Source organism: Mixophyes fleayi, chromosome 6 (assembly GCF_038048845.1).
Source record: "Mixophyes fleayi isolate aMixFle1 chromosome 6, aMixFle1.hap1, whole genome shotgun sequence".
NCBI lineage: Eukaryota > Metazoa > Chordata > Amphibia > Anura > Limnodynastidae > Mixophyes > Mixophyes fleayi.
Genome location: NC_134407.1, coordinates 144,971,499 through 144,995,607, shown reverse-complemented (window position 1 = coordinate 144,995,607; position 24,109 = coordinate 144,971,499).

The window sequence follows — 24,109 nt, the reverse complement described above, 5'->3', positions numbered from 1 at the left end:
CCAGGTCAAAATGATATGTTTTACCTAAAATATTTCCTTGGACATAAACATTATACTGGTTAATATGCTCATAATAATTTGGCCACAGGTGGAGAAAGCACGGGTGGTGGATGCTGAACTAGATCTGATCCATTAGACCAGTGGTGATCAATCGATTGTAGTAAATGGAACCCTAAAAAAGCGACAGAACTTACTGAGGAACCCCTACTTGTTCATACCCCCATCCCCCTTCGAAGCTGGGATACAATTCTCTGGTACCTTAACTTAAAAATATTGTAAGAAATAAAATAAAATATCGGCATTAATTTGTCTTCAAATCTGTTGTGGGGAGTTGTTATCTGCGTCTGCGGAAAGGTGGAGGAAGGGATATATAGATCTTCCCACACAGTGTTTGGTGTTTAGACATTAGGGATGGTACTAAAGGATGATATCCCACAGCCTCCATTCCTTCACAAAGAAATGTAAATTAAAGTTTCACTTGCCTGATGTTGTGAAACTTGATGGTTGACAAGACTGCTGTGGGTTTGGCATCCACGTGGGCCGAATCAGCCCCTCCTCTGCAACATCATCTAGTCACATCACTGCTTGTCTACCTTATGATTCCACTGAGCATCATTTGAATCACATGTGGATTGCAGCATAAAGCCAGCTATCTGGCTTTTATGACCCTTCCCTGGTCCTGCTCTCTTCTCCAACACCAGGCCAGCTCATCCATCTGGTTCTCATGGTTTCTGCACAAACAGACAGACTGTGTACCTGCCACCCCCTTGGCGCCCACTTCTACAATTCATATAAGTCCTTTATTAAGTAGATGAGATGGCAACCCCAGGACCTTGAGATTTCCGTTTCACTATAGTGCTCGGTAAACCAGTAAAAAACAAAACTAACAAATTTGAAGTTCTAGTAGAAAATAAATAAAACAAGTTTAGTGCATATCAGGTGTAAGTGCTGACAGAGCAGCATAATATGTTATCTATGGGTTGTATTACCTATGGTGGCAAAGGTGCCTGGATGAGAGAGAGACATGGCAATGCTGATCCATCTGCTCCTGAGGTCCAAAGGGACAGCATTGGCCATGCACTGGCACCTAGCATGCTCAGAAGAGTAGAGGGCTCTGGAGGATGGACCGAGTTCATCGTTCCCCCTCCTTTAGAATTTTGCAATGGAGCCCGACTAAGGAAAGTTATACCCTTGTCAACATATATATCTCGAGCACTATTTGGAACATAGTCAAATAATCTGCAAAGTATTAGTACAAAATGTAAAGGAAGAGTTCTGGAAGAAAGGAGCTGATGAAGATGAGGAATATTATAAATGTGCAAGTTAATATGTAGTGCGTATATAAAATTGTTATACAATGTTGGGAACAAAACAGTAACAATCTGCAGTAGTCCCAACAAGATCAGAAACTAGTAAATGAACAAATGTCATTTCACTCTGGATCTGATAGGGTGATGAGGGGAAAAAAATTCATGACCTACATAGATCATTTAATTTAGCATGACCTGCTTTAAATTAACACAGGAATACAGGCAGACTTGTAGAGCGTAAAGCACAAAAATATTTTTTTGTCTGTAATCTTTCTAATTTAAAATTTGGGGTTTACAGAGTTCCTGGTTTAAGTAATTAATTTTGTGAAGATAGTTTGGAAAGTTTAAGTTCATTTGTGTAATTTTCCATCAAAGGAGTGGTTGAAACGTTCACAGGGAAACATCACAGAGGTAACATTAGTAAATCAGTCACATAGAGTGTCTTGGGTGAGCGCTTTTAATTCTGTGCCCCGTGTGTAACCTCTAGAGATGTGAGGGCGTGTGTCGGCCGGCACGCTTCGTGTTAGACACAGGGGATTAGTGGCTGCGAGGGGGGTTGGCCTCTGATTAGTTGGGGTTTAATTTGACCCTCTTTTGTTTGTGTATCTCTTTGCTGATCCAGACCCCTTTGTGTGTTTGTGGGGCTGCTGGCAGGTGTTAATGAGGCACTGACAGAGCCAGCATCTGTGGACCAAGCCACAATCCATTAACCCTCCAACTTCTGAGACAGTGTTCTCCTAACAGTACCAAACTGCTCCTCTAACCATTAACATTAGACAGATTTCTTTTTTTTTTTTTTTTTGATCCATGCTAAACAGTCTAATCACCTTCTACCATCTCTGCTATCAAATTATTTTATGGGAAAAAATGTGTAATAGACAAATCCAAGTACCAGATTGTTTTATATCATTGGCCCTACCTGATCATCAGTCAGTAAAGCAAGATATTACACCAGGTCCTGAGTCTTTACTTAATTGCAAAACAAGATCATTCTAATAATACTAATAACAATAATAATAATAATAATAATAATAGTAAATAATTAGTGATGTTATCTGATTTTCATTTTGACATCTTTAAATGTAATTATAGAATTTTAAATGATGAATTTTACATGTCCATACCCGATGAAAGGTCTCTCCGAGAGATACTAAGGTAACATATATACTTTTCTTTATTAAAAAAAAATCATGTTATACCAAGTCCTGCAAAATCATGGGACTGCAGGGACCAGTGGTGATCACATTCTCCCAAGCCCAGGGCCAGAATTAGAATTTAGCATGGTGGGCCTTTGTTAAGGGGCTACCATGGCTTAGAGGCAGGTCCTTTTCTGCACGTCGTATATGAAAATGTTCCCATCCTTTATCTTCCTTCACAATAGTTGTGAGACACAGAAATGGTGGCGCACAGGTGCTTGCTCTACGCGAGAGCCTATGTTTTACTCTGTAAGCGCTCCAGCAATGTTAGAGAATGTTCTGTGTAAAGGAAATGTGGCCAGTGAATGAGTAGGGGTCGTGTACCTTCAGGCTTCAATAATGGAAACATGTCCCTATCCGAACCACGACATCCCAGGTGTGGAACACCTTTCTGCTAGTTGCTTGCAGTTAATATTAATCCAATTTGGAGGCTAATCTTAGTTTCTAAAATACTCCAACAAATATGCTGTATCTTTTAAAGAGTAAAGAGAAAAAAATAAGGGAACACTCTCCTGAGGAGGATCTATGAGTAGAGATGAACAAACTAATTCATATAGTTTCCATTTTGTTATGAATATTGCCAGTTTGTTAAATTCAAACATATTTAAAGAATAACCAAACATCTATTTTTTATTACATAAATTTATATTTGCTTTTCTAAATTAAGAATTTTTAAAAATGTCTGAAATTGGGTGTAATTGTAGCTCAATAATGCTGTGCATATAAATAGTGTATTTTCTCATATATTTTGAGCCATACGCATGTTTCTGTGGTGGTTGGCACTAGTAGCCTATTGTAGGGTTTTAATTTTTTTACACAAGGCACGCGTCAAACAGACAATTACATCCCAATTGTGTACATGTTATTATCCATTTGTTTTATATGCAACCAACACATTTGCAATTTGGCATCAATAACACTTAGAACACCTCTCTAGCACAGCAGAAACAACTATCTGTCTCGTATACAAAAAAAAAAGTTTTGTCTAAACACACACCATAAAAGCCAAACATTTTCAGAGAGAAGAAGAAAGCACCAATCCGCTTCAGCTGTGCAATCACAAACAGCCAATCACAAAGGGTTAGCTAGTGCCGTAGACTATCATCATCCACTATGCACACCTGCAAATAATATGGCTCTCTCAGACAATTATCTTTTTCCTAGTCTGCATCCGTTTGCAATTGCGCAAACACACCCTTACTGTACTCGGCCTACGTTATAATGACCCCGTCCCGCCTCTCCAGGCTCAGACTGGCGCAAGTGTCAGAATCACACACATCTGCATGGGTACATTTGTATGCACCCACTTTCTGGGCATGTGCAAAGGGATTTCATTCAAGATATGCTACTCAGATTGCTGTAGTACCCACTTTGCATAAGCCCCAATATGTTTATTTGCTCCTATAAGATTAGGATATGTAAAAAATCAATATTTAACAAACGGACAAAAGCATTGGAGGTCCCCTGATTACATTCTATAATACTGGACAAGAGAGAATGAGATAGGAGGTAATGCATCAGCAGAAAGTGATGTATCATTAATATTTACATTTGTTTGTGGCAGACACCTCCATTACTATCAGGTTCTAGAAGTAATGTCATACCACCAATAGTCTCAATTAGTAAAATGGGTATGACTTACCATAAAAAGTGCCAAGGCCTGGGTGGATTTAGCGTGCTCTGGATGGATCAGTTTCCAGATTTTCACTTTGTAATGTTAGTAGATATGTTTATATTAAATAAAATGCATGCATGACTGTTACAAAAAACACTTGCACCCCTCTGCTTGCCTACTTCCCAATATTTATGAGTAAAGAATCAGGACAAAATTTGTCTGACCCTCTTACATCCAGAACAACCCCCCAATCTGATAGCACACACCTGTTTTCACATCCACATGACATGGATTTGGCTCATTCCATAAAATCCTATCCATTCTCCAGTTTTGGGGAGAAATTCAGTAACAAAAATATAAATTTTAAATTGTAACTCCACTTTATCTCATATTAAGTAGGTGATCATACTCTCCTACTCTCCCGAAATGACCAGGAACCTCCCAAACTTGTAGGAATTCTCCTGGGTTCCCATGAGAGCAGTGCACCCTCCTGGATCCTACCCACTTCCCTAGTGATGAAGACAGGATGGTTTCTAGATGACTCGATTTGTGGCAAATACTACTGGCATCATGGCCCTGACACCCGCCTCGCAATGTTGGGGTCGGGGCCATGATGGTGTGATGCCTTATCACGACCCCCTGAACCTGACCTGGAAAGTATGGAAGGTGATATTTATCTCTGTCTATGGTTACTAACATTGCTGAAACATACAGCAAAACCATAGAAGTTAAAAGCTAATTGTTAATTGGTTGGTAAGTTCTGGTTTCAGTGCAGATTTGCACCTATTTTAATGATCGTACTTGTAGTAAACAACCGTCAGCAATCTGGTAAGACATACCTGTAGACAATAGTCCTGATTAGCTGACACAAAATGGGTGCAGCTTACATGAAAGGAAGTGTGACTTAATGAGAATTTGGGTGTGGTTGGCCAGATCTTGGTGGGGTTTGGGTACCTATATGGAGGGGCTTATTTTGTCCTAATTTTTAAATTGTTGGGACAAGTGTCTTAAGACAAGTTAAACTGTTATTAGTTAATTCAATTTTGTTTGTCTAAATGCACTTATAACCTAAATTCTAGGAAAACAAACATTATAGTTTCAGATATCCAGCAGAGAAAATTTATACTTGAGCACAAGGGTAGTCTAGCATATCATATAGTTGGTTTATAATCGTTAACACCTTTTTATTAACTATGCCACACACTTTGCAGATCAAGCCGGTCTAAACTTGTGATAAAGGGGTCTATTTATTAAAAGGCAAAAATCCCTGTCCTGGTGGAATGGGTGTTTTTTGCTCGCAATAGGACTTCACCCTATACATCTAGGGGTCACTGCCAGCGGTAACCCTCGCCAGCAGTAAACTTTGCCAGGTCTATTTAACAAGTATCACGTTTATATATGTATCACTAAAATACTTGTTCTGTTATCACTATCTTAGCATTTTTTCAATGGTCAATACTTTTTTTTTTAGATATTTTATCTATTTTTTGACAAATATATATATTTTTTTTACTAAATGGAACAAAAAGCCTCAGATACACTATGCATGCATGAAGCAGCTAGCTGGGGCCTGCTTGTGTACAGTATATTATCTCAGATTGGCCCAGAAAAGCGGTAATTTAACCCTCCTCTGGGCCAGTATTACCATGCCAACTGAGTATCGCTCAGCTGCCTATGTGAGCGTTTAATGATAAATTATTGTGATTTTTGTGGTGATAGAAAATCAGTCTTATTGCCGGATGTAATAGACTCCAAAGCCATATCGTTCAGGACCTCAATTTTTGATTAGGCCTGGGCCTAGAGTATGAAGACTATGCTGCTCCCCACCATTGAAAGATTCTGCCTCATCTGACCAGACTCACCTGCAAACTCTAATCTTTTAAGTATTCATTAAAAACTCACCTTTTCACAGTTGCCTACCCCACCCAATTCTAAGACAATTCCGCTCCACCTATCCCTTCCACTCATTTCCCTCTGCCCCTATTGTCTCCATTTGCTACACCCGACTGATCCAATACAACGCCCATCTCTCGCCTCACCTACTTCTGCTCAGGGGTGGGCCGAGAATTTTTTTTAGAGTGGTGATTTGTGCCCACTTCCTTTTTAACTTACAGAAGCAGTGGGCATCCAGCGGCAACTCACTATACTCATGTTCATGGCAGCTGACTGGCTGCTCGGCCGCACTGATTATGTAAAAACACAATCAGAGCGGCCGGACAGGGTTCTCTGCCTGCCAGTCAGCTGCCGGGAACATGAGTATAGTGAGCAGTCACTGGATGCCCACTGCTGCTGGGGAAGGGGGGGGATCCGCCACTGCTGCTGCTTCCCTCCACGAATATCATCTTTATTTGCGTCCCTGCCCTCATATCTCCTCAGGGGAGGGCTGGTCCGCTCAGTCTAAACACTGTTAGGGCCGACCGCCCTAGCGCACAGGTGGCCGCATCACATGATACGCGATGCGGCCGCATCATCAATGACGCGGCCGCATCATGTGTCATGTGATGCGGCTGCCTGTGCGCCCCCCGGGCTGAAATTTGCCAGCCCGCGCCTGTATCTCCTCGTTGTCTTAGTGAGGTTATCTTTGTTCTGTTTGAGTCTTGTAATTGCTTTCCTCTATTGCCTCTTCTTGTATTTATTTTTACTAATTCAATTATTTTTATAGGCCTTACTTATTTGTATATTGTTCTGTTTATATTTTGTAGGTTATATGGTGCTGTGGATTGGGTGGCACCTTAGAAATAAACTGTGATGATGATGATGCAAGACGCCCCTTATTTGATTACTTTTATATGCTTATATATACCTAACAGCATCAAAATATCAATAATTGATTTTAATACTTAATTAAATTTATACATATTATCTATCAGTTGTGGTTAGAGATGGGACAATGACGTTTGACTTCAAAGGGGGGAGGGCGACCAACACAGCAAAATCAGCATGGTAAGGGAAACATTTGAAATCTTGGTTTGAGGACAAGCCTGTGGTTATTTTCACTGTTGAACTGCAAATCCCAGCATACCCGAGCCTATTTTACTCTACCTCAAAGTGCTGTATATCTGATTTTCCTAATTTTGGAAACATATTTAAAATCAATACTTAGTATTTGTCATCTCATAAAATCTGAAGGACAAACTCCCTGCCTAGCAGAGGTTGTATATAATCAATGATAAGCTGTGTCAATAGAATATTTAATGTCACGTGCCCTCGTGCCTGAATGGAGATATCTGTTGTACCTCGGGGCGTCATTGGAACCCCCTTATTCAAGTGGTTTCTCAAGCATAAGTATGCAGTGTGTGATCATAGTAGGGTAGGTATCTCAATTGATTATTTGGCTGTCCTCCTGAGAAGGGGTTAACTGGCTCTTTTTTGGCTGGCTCATGCCATTCGCCTCATGCCAATCAGGCGGAAGGAAGATAAGAATGTTACATTGTGGCAAGCCGCTTACTGGTGGCACTGTGCCAGTTTAGCATATTCCCCGTTTAATGGGCTCAATAGCTGGCAATACGTCAAGCCAACCCCACCCTTTTTAGCTCACTGTATTTCATGTTCTGAGACGTGTTTCAAATGCAATATGTGTTTCCTGATACAGCAAATATACATATAGCGCACATGTCACGTCACGCCAGCTGCTTCCAGTGTCTCGCCAATGAGAGCAGGAGGTAGCTCAGCTGTATGAAGCTGCTAAAATACAGGGAGGGGGTCACACAATTTTACTCACTTGTGATTGCACTCGTTTTAAAACTGGTAACATTGCTTTCCTCCATGTTCAATGTTACGATTAAACATCTTTTACATCTAAAAAACAAGGTGATCCAGTATTAAAAAGTATCTTGAAAAAGTCCAAGAATATACATGTAAAAGGGTCATACAACATGAGAGAAATTGAGAAATTTATTTGACTCTTAAGATGGGTGCAGGCAATTTTTCTCTGTACTTTTTCATGACATCCTTCCTACTGTTTGCTTCAGCAGATATTTGTATGACTTCCTATGCTGCACATAGTGATATGCTAAGAACAAACCTCCAGGCTGCACTTGCTGGATGTTCCTGGTTTACTGCAGTTCCTACTGGGCCTCTCCTAGTTACAGAAGAGGTGCAAGAACATTGACAAGTTACATTTCAGTCCATTCATTATGTATACTCTAAATCTGGGTTTCCCAAACCCAGTCCTCAGGGCTCCACAACAGTGCAGGTTTTCCATATCTCCTTGCTGGAGCACAGGTGTAATCATTACTGACTGACACATTGTAACAAATCCACAGGTGGTCCTAATTATGTCACATGTGATCCAGAAAACCTGCACTGTTGGGAAGCCCTGAGGACTGGGTTTGGGAAACCCTGCTCTAAATACATATTCTAGAAACATGAATTCCACCTACTGCCTGCTCTTTTCTATGGTGCTGAAATTGCAGAATTTAAAAACAATGCTAAATCAAAGCCTTAATTCTAACTAACGGAACTTGTAGCTGTGGGTCTTGCTCTTGTCTGCAGCCCCTCCTCTGCACACACTGGGATAGTTCCAGGCAACCATCTCCCCTCTCTCTGACTGCTGGGACAATCCCAAACACCAGTTGGATTTCACATTCTCCCTGTGCCAGTAATACTGACCAGATTGGACACTGAGCAGAGCCAAGAGATGCCTGTACTCTCCAGAAGGGACCATTCACATACTCTGAAATAGGTTGTATCTGACAGTTTGTGTCCTAGCTCGTTCCTGTTCAGTGATTTAAAAAAAAAACATAAATAAAAAATCAATTACAGTATAATATACCATTACATGGAATGAATATTATTTTAATATATCCTATACCTCCTTCACATTACTCATATATATATATATATATATATATATAAACTGCCAGCATTTTTGAATAATTTTCACTTTATGTCATGTTCTTTGCTGTCAGGAAGGCAGTAAAAGTGGAGGTCATGCTTTATAGTGCGCCAGCCAAAAATCTGGAAACCCCATCTGCCCTCTCTGCTGAGAGACTGTTCATAAACCCATTGCTCTGTCATAAATATGTGCGTGCAGGCTGTATACTGTTTAACAAAAATGATGTCATATGATCACTGAGGTTGTCAGGGTAGGTGGGGTCACCAAAAAAGCTTGTAGAGCTGCATTAGGCCTATGGGTCACCATTACGCCAGTGGTGATATATATATATATATATACAGGGCTTTTTTGCAAGAAAAAAGGTAGTGGAACTCACATCACGTAGTCAATCACTGTACACACACGTCAGTTGTGTAACGAAACATAGTGGTCACCGCCCGCAGTAACCACTCAGTGAGTGACCACACGACCAATCACAAGCTGAGCAGCGCCACAAGTCAAGTAGTGCCATCACAACCAGCGCGGACGATGTACGCATGCATCGGACTTGAAACACAAGCAGCCCACATGCACCGTTTTAATGATTTTGCCGCCGACCTGCTACGCTCGACAGGGCGATTCAAGTCCACGTGGACCAAACGTCAAGTGGTCAAAAGTTACTTTTAAAACTTGGAAAATGTGCCGAAAAAAAGGTGCCAGAACTCAGTTCCGGTGAGTTCTATGACAAAAAAAAGCACCAAGAGGTGGTATACTAGTTCTTTTTAAAGTCCTATGAGTTACCACCTCTCTATTTGCCACTCAAAAACAATATTTTTCTTGCTTTAATTGCAGGGGGATCCTCCCTAATGCCAATGGTAGTTGTTCAGAGAAATAGAAAGAGATTTTGGAAGTTGCATGAAAATGTGCGCAACTTACATTCTGTCTTTTCTTTTAAACTTGGTTATCAGTGCAAATATCAAGAAATTCCAGCAGTTGACTTATAAATAACTTGATATACATGTTAAACATTTACATGCTATCCACTGTCCTTGTGGTGGTGGCAGCAAATTGGGATCTTGGGTTCGGCTGCAGCCTAGGATGCTGTCTGTGTGGAGTTTGTATATTCTACCTGTATTTGTGCTGATTCCTCCGTGTGCTTCCATTTCCTCCCATGGTCTAAAGCAGGCCTGTCCAACCTGCGGCCCTCCAGGTGTTGTGAAACTACAAGCCCCAACATGCTTTGCCAGTAGACAACCAGTTGATAGCTGGAAGGGCATGCTGGGACTTGTAGTTTCACAACACCTGTAGGGCCGCAGGTTGGACAGGCCTGGTCTAAAGACACACTGGTCCAAGTGTGTCATTGTCTTTTTGTACAGCACTGCTGAATATGTTGGTACTATATAGAAAGAGGCTAAAATAGTATGAAAAGTAATGTTTTATTTTATAGAGCCTGTATGGTTTGAATGCAGAATGAACTGTTTTAGACAAAGCTGGTGTCATAAATATAACAATGGGTTATGCATGAGCAACAGGACTACTGTAAGAAATGTGACATTTCTGAAATACCTTTCCTTGGCTGCTTTTTGTAATTAATACTGCCATATAAATGTGGTTAATACTGCCATATAAATGTGGTTAATACTGCCATATAAGTTTATTGCTGATTTCAATTATTTGTGGTGCATGTTGATTTTTAAGAATAAACTCTCCTTTGTTATTCTCTTTGGGTTTGTAATATAGCCACTAAAATAACATGCTCTCACTACACCTCGTAGAAATAATTCCCCCAAATTGCACTACCATAGACGTACAGTAGCTTGAACATTTCCTAAGTGCCCTCACACCTCCATCTCACCCCTCGCTGACATGTACCATGCATCCTTTCCCTGACACTCGATTAATGGCTCACACTTTGGCAAGTGTATTAAGAAAAAAAAATCAGGTTGCTAGGAAACCAGACAGGGGTTGCTATGGCATTTTAAGTAGAGCATTTTGGGCCAATCGTCTGTAGCTGTGAGCTGGCAGGGCCCGGCTGTGGAGTGAGCAGTGAGGATGGTGTTAAGGCATGCATGATATAGAACGCGTGCAGCCCCCGTACACACAGCATCCCCTGAGCATGGACCAGCACGCATCAATATTCATTGGGCTGAGCAAAGCAATTACCTACTTGACTGCTCAAGTTTTATTCTGGGTTAACCCATTGCATACATTGCGTCCATGTTGTTTTCCTGGTTTGACTATTGCCCAGTCACTCCAATGACCAGTGAAAGTGTTAACTTCTTTTTTTGGACTCTGGCTAATGAAACCGAAATCCCCCTGTCCTTGGCATCCTTTTTACTATGTATTGTGGCGTCAAACAAGGGTACAGGAGGTACACAGGAATGTATACAGACTACAGGTGCTGTGTACATCTGATTTTTTCATTATCAGGGTTGTCAATTCTTTAAAAAAAATTTTTTTAACTTTAACAGCTTTTAAATATTACTTAGGGCTAGTATTTTTGTTTGGATTTATTATTATGCTATAGCACAGTTATAAGCAACAGGTGACCCTCTGAGCCTTTACCTGCAGCCCCGAGTTCCTCCCTGCTCTATTATCAGATTTGTTTGTTATAGCTTGTAACACTTATATAAACTGCCCGCTGATATGTTATTACAGATAGGTGTCTCTTTCTTTAATTAAATGTATTGTTTTAACTTATTTCTGAGACTAAGGATAATGTGTGGCCCTTTTGAAGGAAGGTCAGGGGGCCGCACCATGTGACCCTTGAAGTATACCTTGTTGCACGTCACTGCCATAGCAGCATCTAGTAAGTAAGGGTAGGATCTCAGAATCATTGGCGTAACACTTCTATCGGTATGATTACATATATTCTAAGACACATTCTTGAGACTGCTGGTGGAGTTGTCAAGGTCCCTCCCAGATGAGCTTCCCATTTACCTGAATCTCACTCAACCATAGTGGTGTTTTTTTAAGGTGAGCTGACCATCTGCTCTTATACAGTGCGTGAAAGTATGTTGAATTCAAAGCAGGCCCTTATCAGAGGTAGTTCATGAGGTGTTACATAAGGTGAGCTAAGTCTCTTTCCAAGAAGTCCAATATTATAGGGGGGACTCAATTGGCCGTATTACTGTTAAAAGTAATGCGGCCTGCGCATTATTACCGTTATTACGGTAATAGTGCGCGTAATTACCATTATTGCGGTAGTTCTAACGGTGGCTTTTTGCAGGTAATAAAGGTAATAGTTTTAGCCGGCGGTACTTCGGGGGGAATTGAATTCCCCCCTAGGAATAAGATAAGCAGACACTAATTGCATGCAGTTTATGGGGTGTTGAGGATTAGCAGACCCTTATTCGGGAACTTGAAATATTGCATATATGCTGAGCTGTTGAATATGAAATGAGTGAGCCCTGATTTTAGAGCGGATATAAGATGAGTTATGTAAGGTGAGCATATAATTGTTGAACGATGTATGCAATATTTTTATGAATACAAGGAAAGCAGCCCTTCTTTTTGAGAAGTCGATAAGATAAAGGGGTATATTTACTAAACTGCAGGTTTGAAAAAGTGGAGATGTTGCCTATAGTAACCAATCAGATTCTAGTTGTCATTTTGTAGAATGTACTAAATAAATGATAACTAAAATTTGATTGGTTGCTAAAGGCAACATCTCCACTTGTTCAAACCTGCAGTTTAGTTCAAACCTGCAGTTTAGTAAATACACCCCAGTGTTTAAAGCATGTGTCTCATGTTTGCTTTTCTGTACACTGTATAATGTCTGGATAGTCACTGTGTGAATCTGCATAACTGTATGTGCCATAAGTATGTTATAATAATACCATTGATCCAGTTCAGAATAACATCCAACAGAGCATGTTTCTATGCGCATAAATTATCGTTGCTTGAAACTAATTGAATCAAAGATTTTCTCAACACAGACAAGACTGTTACAATGGTATTTAGAACCAGAGCCACTATTATGAAGTTTACAAATACCATAAAAACAAATTTAAATGAAGAGCTATAGTAAGCTAATCTCAGTCACATGCACTGGGCATAAACCATTGCCATCACCTAATATTTGCTTTTCTAATAACCGTACTAACCAAATATTGCCTGTTTCACTGAGAAGAAGATACATTCCTCAATAGATGCTAATGATAATTACTTACTATGGCTATTTGATGTATTGTCCAGCTCCAAAAGCATAAGAGGGTCATTTACAAAGCACAAGCCCACATCATCTATATACTACACAGAGCATTCTAGCAACCTCTATACACTATACAGAGCATTCTAGTAACCTCTATACAGTACACAGGGGATTCTAGTAATCTATACAGTACCCAGGGCATTCTAGTAACCTCTATACAGTACACAGAGCATTCTAGTAACCTCTATACAGTACACATAGCATTCTAGTAACCTCTATACAGTACACAGGGCATTCTAGTAATCTATACACAGTACACAGAGCATTTTAGTAACCTCTAGAGGTTACTAGAATGCTCTGTGTACTGTGTATAGATTACTAGAATGCCCTGTGTACTGTATAGAGGTTACTAGAATGCTATGTGTACTGTATAGAGGTTACTAGAATGCTCTGTGTACTGTATAGAGGTTACTAAAATGCCCTGGGTACTGTATAGATTACTAGAATCCCCTGTGTACTGTATAGAGGTTACTAGAATGCTCTGTATAGTGTATAGAGGTTGCTAGAATGCTCTGTGTAGTATATAGATGACGTGGGCTTGTGCTTTGTAAATGACCCTCTTATGCTTTTGGAGCTGGACAATACATCAAATAGCCAATAGTAATCTAAACACAGTACACAGAGCATTTTAGTAACCTCTATACAGTACACAGAGCATTCTAGTAACCTCTATACAGTACACATAGCATTCTAGTAACCTCTATACAGTACACAGGGCATTCTAGTAATCTATACACAGTACACAGAGCATTTTAGTAACCTCTAGAGGTTACTAGAATGCTCTGTGTACTGTATAGAGGTTACTAAAATGCTCTGTGTACTGTATATACAGTACACATAGCATTCTAGTAACTTCTATGCAATACAGAGAACATTCTAGTAACCTCTATACAATACAGAGAGCACCCTTGTGACCAATACACAATACAGTGCACATTCAGTGGACCTTTGTATAAACATAGAGAATCTTAATAAACCATATACAATAGACAAATCATCCTAGTGGCATCTATACAATATAGACTCCCTGGTGGCTTTATAATGCAGTCCATCCCAAATCTCTGGTGGTTTTATTATACAAGCCCCTAGAACTATGGTGGCTTTACTATACAGATCACAGATCTCTGGTGGCTTTATAATGCCCACCCATTTTTTAATGATAAAATGCTAACTTCAGATCTCTGATGGCTTTATGATGCAGCCCCGTGCCCCCAATCTCTATTGGTTATATAATTCAGACCCCAGACCTATGGCTTTATTATAGTAACCCAAGAAGATGTCAGGTGGATTTATAATACAGCCCCTGCCATGCTTCTACTAGTGATAAAATGCAGAGCCCAGATCTCTGGTGTCTTTATAATGTATTCCACACCTCCCCCATATCTCTGCTAATGAGAGAATGCAGATAACATCTCTATGATGTCTTTATAATGCAGGACCACTCTGCCATGTAGGCTTTACTATCCAGACCCCAGATCGCTGCTGGCTTTATAACGTAGTCCCACTTTAATCTCTGCTAATCATAACATGCAGACCACAGATTTGTGGTGGCTTTATAATACTGCCCCTACCTCAATCATATTTCTACTTATGATAAAATGCAGGCATCATCTATCTTGTGACTTTATAATGCAGCCCCCATCTGCGATGGTGGCTTTACTATGCAGACACCAGATCTCTGGGGGAATACAATGGTAGTAGCTGACCACAGGGGATGTGACAAGCCACCAGAGAGGCCCGACCAGCCACTAGAGAAGTAATGGCTAGCACCATAGTGTGGTATATAAAGAATTCAGTGTATATAAAGAGTACAGTCTAGGCCACGCCCCTCAGATTGGGACAAAGTCTGTAAGAGTCACTAAAAACTAAAAATAAGCACTGTCCCACCAGAATCAGAACAGTGGGTGGACTGTCCCCTCTCTCCTACCTGTAGCTTTCACTACCTGTTGCTACACATGACTTAAGCTCGGTAGCTGATTGTCTGCATACTGAAATGGTAGGTCCCTGTTTGAATAAAGGGATAGGTACATAAAGTATGGAAAACCAAGCAATGAGTGAACACTCTAGTCCCGTCCCCCCCCAACCAGCCCCGACATTAAACCAGTAGCATCCATGTTTAACAATTAGACCTCCCTCCCTACAACCAGTTCCAACATTAAATTAATAGTATTCACATTTAATAAATAAATCCTTTCCTCACAGACATTAAATTAATAGTATTTACATTTAATAAATACACCTATTTCCCCCAACCTATTTCACTCCTGAAACATTAAAACATTAATTTTCACATTAAATAAATAGCCACCCTTCTCTCCAAACTCAGTCCCACGTTCAATGTTTAACCCTCACACCACCATGGCATTAAATTATCCCATCACGGGACTTTAAATTAATATGCACCACCATTAAATAGCCCCCACCAACATCCCACCAATCAACATCTCCCACTAACTATAAAATTAATAGCCCATGCCCTGACCTACATTACATTTAAATCACCCCCTCTCCACACACTTTTTTAGAATTTAGCTAAATATTAAAATACGGATTTTATGTTCTCCTCGTGTTAGCGTGGGTTTCCTCCCACACTCGAAAAACATTCTAGTAGGTTAATTGGCTGCTATCAAAAATAGTCTGTCTGTCTCTGTGTGTGTATGTTAGGGAATTTAGACTGTAAGCTCCAATGGGGTAGGGACTGATGTGAGTGAGTTCTCTTAGTGGCGCTATATAAATAGCTGGTGATGATGATGATGATTTGCCAAGTGCTTAAAATTAGTCTTTCAAAAGAGATAACGCACAGAAAATAAACAGTAATAATAAACAGTAACACATAGGTCCTTTGGAATAAAATCTTGCCTCTGTGAAACTGGAAGAACAAAGAACAGCAGGGCAGTGTAGGTAAGTGCAGCTCATGCAGGTAAGCAGCTGCCAGTATCTCAGGCCAGTTAAACTCCCTGCCTCTGAGAGAGGGTGAGCCCCATGGACTGGGTGGTGGGCCCATTTGATTGCATGGGGTGGGTCCCATCGATTGCAAAGCCTGGGGCTGTGTGGGCCCCTATGGCTTGTATGGTTCATCCCCCTAGAATGGGAGGACGAGCTCAAACAGCAGGGCCCACTAGTTTGATTCTGCAGCCCCCCCATTCCCCTGAATAATCTCTGCTAGTCATAACATGCTGACCACAGATCCCTGGTGGGATTATAATGCAGCCCTTACTTCATTCATGTATCTGCTATTGATAAAATTCAGACAGCTTCTCTCTTGAGGCTTTATTATGCAGGATGCAGGACACCTCTGCCATGGTGGCTTTACTATACATACCCCAGATCCTTGGTGGCTTTATAATGCAGCCCCCCTCTAATCTCTGCTAATGATAACATACAGACACTGATCTACAATGGCCTTATAATGCACCCCCTACTTTATGCTAATGATAAAATGCAGATGCCATGCCATTGTTAATGATAAAAAGCACACCCCAGATCTATAGACACTTTATAATACATGCTCCCTATAATCTCTGCTAAGTGTTAGGAACCCCTCCAGCCGGCACAACACAACCCGGAGTCTACTCTGCCAGTCAGGTGTTCACTGGAGCCCCTGATGGTGGGGACAAGCTGGGCTGCAGACTGACAGAGGGTCGTGAAGTGTGTACCGGCTGGGGAGAACCCAGGCAAGCTGAGTGGAGTCCAAGCAGAGGTCAAGGGCCGGCAGCAGATAGCAGTACCAATAAACAAGCTGAGGTCAGGTGTCACGAGCAGACAGGGAGGCCTGTATTCAAGCCAGAGGTCAGGGTCACGGGATACACAAGCAAAGTCCAATTCCAGGCAAAGGGTCATACGCGGGTAATCAGCAGAAAGTACACAGGCAGGAACAAGGCACAGAGCAGGTCAGTAGACTGGATACAGAAGCTATAACCGGCAGTGAGGCTGCATACCTCACTGCCTTAAATACAGACACAGACCAATCAGGGCTTGCCCCTGGGAGATACACAGCTGCAGACTAATTGCCTGCCATACCAACAGGCCAATCAGGGCTAAACCATGAGGGAGACAGTTGCAGGCTAATGCCTGTTAATTAAACATTGCTGCAGCTAATAAACATTAAATACTTAATAGCCATCAGGCTATTACAGACCTCTGCGCACGCACCCGGCTGTCCTCTTTTTGCCAGGACGCGGCGCTGCCTTGCAAAGCGTACGACCGTTGCCTTGGCAACGGCCGGGGGTTAGGAGGAAGTGACGTCTTGGTCGTCATGGTGACTACCGGGACGCCGGGGCACACAGAAAGCGAGCCGCGGCGGCTGTGAGTACCGCCGCGGCTCGTGACACTATGGATAATATGCAGACCCAGGATATTTGGTGGTGGAGAAGAAATCTGACAGCTTAATGAATTGTGATTGGTGGATAGATCCAACCATTCATGAGTTAGTGTGCCCAGTGCCATCCACCAAATAGCCTGCTAGAAGCTGTCTACTGGGTATGACAGAAGCCAGCGTAACTAGTAACTGTGTGCCTGGTGGAAGTGAGGCAGGTGTAAGATGCTATCCAGCCATTCCTATTTTGTTTATAATAAGAGGTGCAAATTTTGTTCCGATACAGAATCATCTGCCAAGAAAAACAAGTTCCATTACACTGGTGCAAATCTGGTGGTGGATCTTTGTTTTGCATGCAGGGAACTATATTTTTACGCTGCATTTAAGAGTTGGGTGAAGCCGCACCTCTTATAGGGAGCTCAAAAATTTCTCCAAATACAAATTTTGCACCCAGTTGCGGAATTTGCTAACCCAAAAACAACCCTGTATGAGCAATATGTATTAGCTTTAACCCGGTTTAATTTGTGACACATTTCTGGCAAAGATCACTTTCTAAAATACATTATTTGGTATAACTAAAAGTAACTACAACCTTTACTAAACTTGGTAAGATTTAATCCCAGCAGCAGATGTATCAATTACCATTTAAAGGGGTAGGAAATCCCCAAATGTATCACAATATTTATGGGGGTGAGTCGGGAACAGCATTATGAACATGGTCCGAGAGGTCATCTCAGGGTAGGATAAGAGCTGATCACATGACACAGACATCATAACCTGGCATGACCTCTTTGGCCGGACACAATGCACTGCTGCTAAAACCTGCTGATCGCAATGCAATAAATATTGTAATGAGGGCAGGGGATTCCTATCCCTTCCAAAACTATTACATTTTAGTTATTTTCACTGCTAATATTAGAGAGGTTCATTCCAGTCCACCAGAGCAAGGTACACGTGTTGTCCTGTCATTGGATTTGACACCCAGCAGGTGACAAAGGGATAGACCATTCTGATACACCTCCTGTCCTGCTCGCAAGGAGATGCTTGTGCTATGGAAGGTCCTACTAATCCCCTCTCTCAGGAACGGATCAGATTAGGGGGAGGAGGTTGTGGGCTTATCTACCATCTGTTGCAGAAGGCCAGCCTGGGATACCCTGTGTCCAACTTGTCTAGAGGAAGATAGATTGAGAGGGTTCCCACCATAAAAAAATAGGAAACACTCCAGACTCCCAAACAATGCCAGGGTATATAAGTTGTGTTTTATTATTTACCTTTCAGCTTCCGGTGGAAGTTTAACTTTACCATTACCAAAGGTTTGTATTCAGTAATATAGTGAGCTGGCAGAACTCACTGTAGTAGTTTAGTAACAATTAGAGATCCATAGATTAGAAGGATCACAGCAGTGTGAACTGTATTCAATCCCCTAACTAAAGTTACTTACAGCACCAAAATATACTCATCTAATATACTTGTAGGGCTCTATGTACTAATGTACACATACTAACGTATATAGGGTCACAATGTTGTTTTTCAAGCATATCTAATATTTAGTTATTACATACAACACGACTCTGCTTTAAAATGGAGCAGAGCTGACCTCCACCACCCCTGACGTGGTGGAGGATTTTGGTGGAGGAGGGGACAGCGTGGTACTTACACCACATTCTAATTATTAATCTTACCATGAGTGCATGCCCTATATCTGCCACTACTGCAGTCATGCACCCGATGGATGGCCATTTAAAGTGTCAGAGAGGAGGCAAATATGGAAGAAATAGTGTAAATGTGGCACTCATTCCTCCATATTTGCCTTGGCACATATACCATGTAATATCCTGCAAATTATGTTGTTTAATATTTGAACTATTTTTATAATTACATAACTTACATAATTACATATTTTTATAAGTTTATTAAAACTTTGGTGATCACTCTTCCTGTTGACATAATCCAGGGATAAATCCAAATTTGGATTTAATTTGACTCTTACTTCCTGCAGTTATATTCTTACTGGAACTTCTTTCCTGTCTGTTTCCATAACTGACACAATGGTTTACCTAAAATATATAGTTCATTCCATAATAAGGTAGGAAAGTTCATTGATTTTTTTGTATCATGTCTTTTAAGGGGTCCCACAGAATGTTTTCTAATAGCAATGTTTATATCAAAGCTGCAGTGAGAGCTTTGGTAAAACATACATCAATATATACCCTCTTTGAGATTAGGGCAAACATATACAGTATAATGATTGTAGAGTGTTTTTGTTGTTTGCCCAAAAATGGTGTGCATGCTAGTATCAAAGACATAAGTAATAAAAACGACGGGAGGACAGCTAGTGGATATTTTACACCAGGGGGTATATTTACTAAACTGTGGGTTTGAAAAAGTAGAGATGTTGCCTATAGCAACCAATCAGATTCTATCTGTCATTTTGCAGTTTAGTAAATATATCCTGAGACCTGTTCAAACCCAGTCATCAAGAGCTACCATCAAGTCATGTTTTCAGGATTTTCGTCTGTAGAAACAGGTGGGATAATTACTGACCCAGCCAAATAGATTAACTTACCTGTGTGTGGTTAAAGAAATCCTGAAATCATGAACTGTTGGTAGTACTTGAGGACAGAGTTTGGACAACTCTGTTCTGGACACATTTGAAATGGGATATTTTTTCCTTTATTTTCATGTCAGTAAGATGTGTTTGTGCCTTTTGTCCAACCTCACACATTGTTTCAGCCCATATTTGCTGTTCTCTGGCTGTATGTCACTATTGGCAATTTTATACCGTTTTATAGCATTATGGCATATGTATATAAATCTAAAAATAAATAATATTTATGTAATAACCAAGCACAGAGGTGTATTTATGGTATTGGCTAACTGTACCAGTGCCTGGTTCAGAACTGTTCAGGATAGCATGTAAATGGTTTAATATATTCATTAATTATTTTTCTTTTCAATTTCTTACACTTACTTTTTAACAAGACCTTTTTCACAGTACAAATAAGAGGAGGGGGTGTTGTTTAAATGAGCATGAGCATGTGGGGTGAACAATTACTAACTGAGATCATATTCACTCGCAACATCTACAACAGAGACAACTGTAACTATGCCCCGAAGTGTGGCTACGGTTTAATGTAACTTTGTGCCTGGACATAAATAATATGAAATCTCAATTAATGACATTAACTCCCAACTTTTTTTTAAGATGAATCACTTATCTGTTTCAAAAGGGCTTCGGCTGACATGGGGTGACATAAGAACACAGTCTGCCTTGTGTGACCTGTTTTAAACCTATCCCAAGTGCATTGAGAAGGGATTGGACTGGTCTTCTGTTATTGGCTGTCTGTAAATCCCCTGTTCAACGCTGTCCATGGTCCTGAAGCAGTAAGAGGTTTCCAGGGAGGAACAGGATAAGATGCAATGCAAACTTTGGCTGATATAGAGTTTTTAGATATGCCATATGTGAAATAATTACGTTTTCATATCTGTTCATGCTGAAATATGTACATTGCAGTTACCTGCTTTCCAGAAAGTTGTTATGGTGTCTGCCTATTATATTGTACTTTTCCTTGCAAAGTATGGACTAGGCACATTAATGTACCTAGTTTTGTGGAGCAGTGCAAAAATGAGATTTCAATTTGCAGAGCAAGATTAATAATATGAGATAAGGTGAAGAAGGTACATTTTTAGGGTCACTCTTTGTTGTATTGCTGTACGACTTGATATTTGCACTATCTCTGGAAAAGATCTCATACTTTTATGCTTAGAATTGTTTGCAGATTTTAGTTTCATCCTGGGAAGGAGGTGCACGTTTTCCAACGTAAAACAAATCTTTAGCAACTATTGTGTGTTTGAAGCTTTTTATTATGTTGCCTAAAATTGTGCTTCTGTGCTGTAGCCCTTTAGTGGGACGGGTTCTGCACCTCCCAGCTGCACCTCAGCAAAGAATCATTATTCTTGATGCACTTTGCCCAAAGTAATACAAGCTTCAAACACACTAAAGCACCACATGTAAAAAAGGTAGTCACAATGAGCTACATGCTACATGCCCAGGGGATGGCAACCCCCCGCACATGTGCCAGACATGGCACGCAGACCACATCTGTCTGGCACACCAAGCTCTGCTGCTGTCAAGCTAAAACAGCCGAAGATGGCTGAAACGGAGCTGCTGTGCATGCGTAGCAGCTCTATTTCAGTCATCTTCGACTGCTTAAGTGAAGTAGCTCCTGTGGAACAGAAGATCGACATCTAAGGTAAGTATGAGGCACAATATGACTGGGGACATAACTACGAAGAATGGAAGATTGACATCTAAGGTAAGTATGAGGCAGAAGGCAGAATATGACTGGGGGCATAACTAAGAGGCAGAACATGACTGGGGGCATAACTAAGAGGCACAATATGACTGGGGGCATAACTAAGTGGCACAATATGACTGGGGACATAACTAAGAGGCTGAATATGACTGGGGGCATAACTAAGAGGCACAATATGGTGGGGGGCATAACTAAAAGCCAGAATATGACTGGGGGCACATCTATGAGGGACAATATATATATATATATATATATATATATATATATATATATATATATATATATATATATATGTACAAGCCCAGAAGTGTAACTGGCACATCTGGGCTTGAAAAGATTTCTGCCGGCGCACTGATAGACAAAGGTTGCCTATGAAGTTATTAAAAAGTAATTACATTATAATAATTTTATCTTAGTAACACATCATATAACCAGTGGTGGGATTCAAATAAATTAACAACCGGATCTCTGCCCTAATGACCGTTTTAAATAAACAAAAAGATATACCAAAAGGTAGTATAAATATTTCATGCATTTAATACTCAAATAAGAACAATAAAAGAGGTGCACAAAACTAGTTAATGTTATAAGAAAGAGTTACTTTTGCCCCCCTTCACTCTGTGCCATGCTGCTTTTGCTCCCCCTTTCTTTCGCTCCTTCACTTACTTTTTCTATCGGCTTCTTTTTTCTCTTTTCTTGTCTTCTTGTCTTCTGTCTTCTTGCTTGCTGGCTCCTCACTGCGCCGCTCCTCACTGAATGTCGGGCGTAATGACCTCACGCCCAACATTCAGTGCGGATAAAGCAGGGAGAAGGAGTGCCGACGCTGCGAACAGATGAGTATTTTTTTTAAAGTGCCCTGCTCCCCCCACCAATGAAGAGGGTTGACTCTGGAGCAACCGGTTCACCAAACTCACCTTAAAATGAGGTATCGGTTCTGGGGAACCAGTGCAAACCAGCTGAATACTACCACTGCATATAACCCACTACTACTTTATAAACACCCATTGTATTAACTCCTTGTCCTATACTGCTCTGATTCTCCTCATTTGTGGCTTAAATAAACCATTAGAGTGAGGGGACATTGGGACTGTTTTTTATTACGTACGTCTCTTTTGTGTATGTGAAGCTATTTAGTACACTCTGTGAGTGGGGCTAGAATTGCTCCTCTCCACCAAGGCGAATCATGGAAGCACAAAAGGTAGAGAACGAGACTCATAGATCATCAGCTTTAAACTACTGCAAAATTAGCCCTTCTGTGGAGTGAAAATGTCCATGTGCAACTCCACACAGAAGGAATGCCTCTAAAATTCACTCTCTCCATCCCTTTATCTCATCTTATTAATCGCTCTGCAAAATAATTCTCATTTCTGCACTACTCCGTAACACTAGGAGCACAGGTGCATCTGATCCATAGTTTGCAATGAGGGTCCTCACTCTGTCCAGCTCCTCCCCTCGGCCTGTGCCTAAGCTGCCATTTGTTTTGCAAACCTATGCTATTTGGTGGAAATCTGGACACACTTGCACAAATTGAGGTGGGCCCAAGCTGGTTTTCCATTGATGCTTTTTCACTAGGGCAAATAACATCCATGTCCCTTCTCTATTCCTCTAATGAAACATCTTCCCACAATAGGAGAACACTGTGACAGCTGTGTGTCTTGTCTCATAAGTGTAAAATGGGAGGTAACACTTTGCTCACTAGTCAGCGTAAAGTGATATCCTCACTAATGCAAGAGATGTGTGTCTGCACTTGTTGTTCCAGCCAAACCTGGTCACTCAGCCAGTTTGGACACACATGCAAACGGCTAAATTGTATGAGACCCGTCCAGTTAACATTCAGGCAGAGCAGCTGGTTCTCTTCGGACATTCCAACAACCTGGAATAATACAGTTGGAATAATTTTCCAACAACATTTACCACTGTGTCTGATAATTTTGCAATTGGACTGATATTTTGTGTGTGGGCTGAAAGCAACAATCTCTGATAATGATCCCCTTAGAATCGAAAGAGTAAATATCAGGCATGACGGAAAATGCGAAGATGACCAATTTTAGCCTGTGTGCACGGTGATCTGCTATATCTGAGGCCAAATTAAACAATAGTCCTGTCACTCATCACTCTTAAAATGGGCACACATAGGCAGGATTGGTCTCCGTGTGGCCAGTTTAAGGCTAATGAGGATTCGTGTGGATAAAGAGAAAGCTGTTCATTGATTTTGTATGACAGATTGCGTTATTATTATCATTACTATTATTGTTAAAATTATTACTATTATTATCTTTTTAGATTATTATCTTTTATTTATAAGGTGACTCAAGGCTTCCACAATGC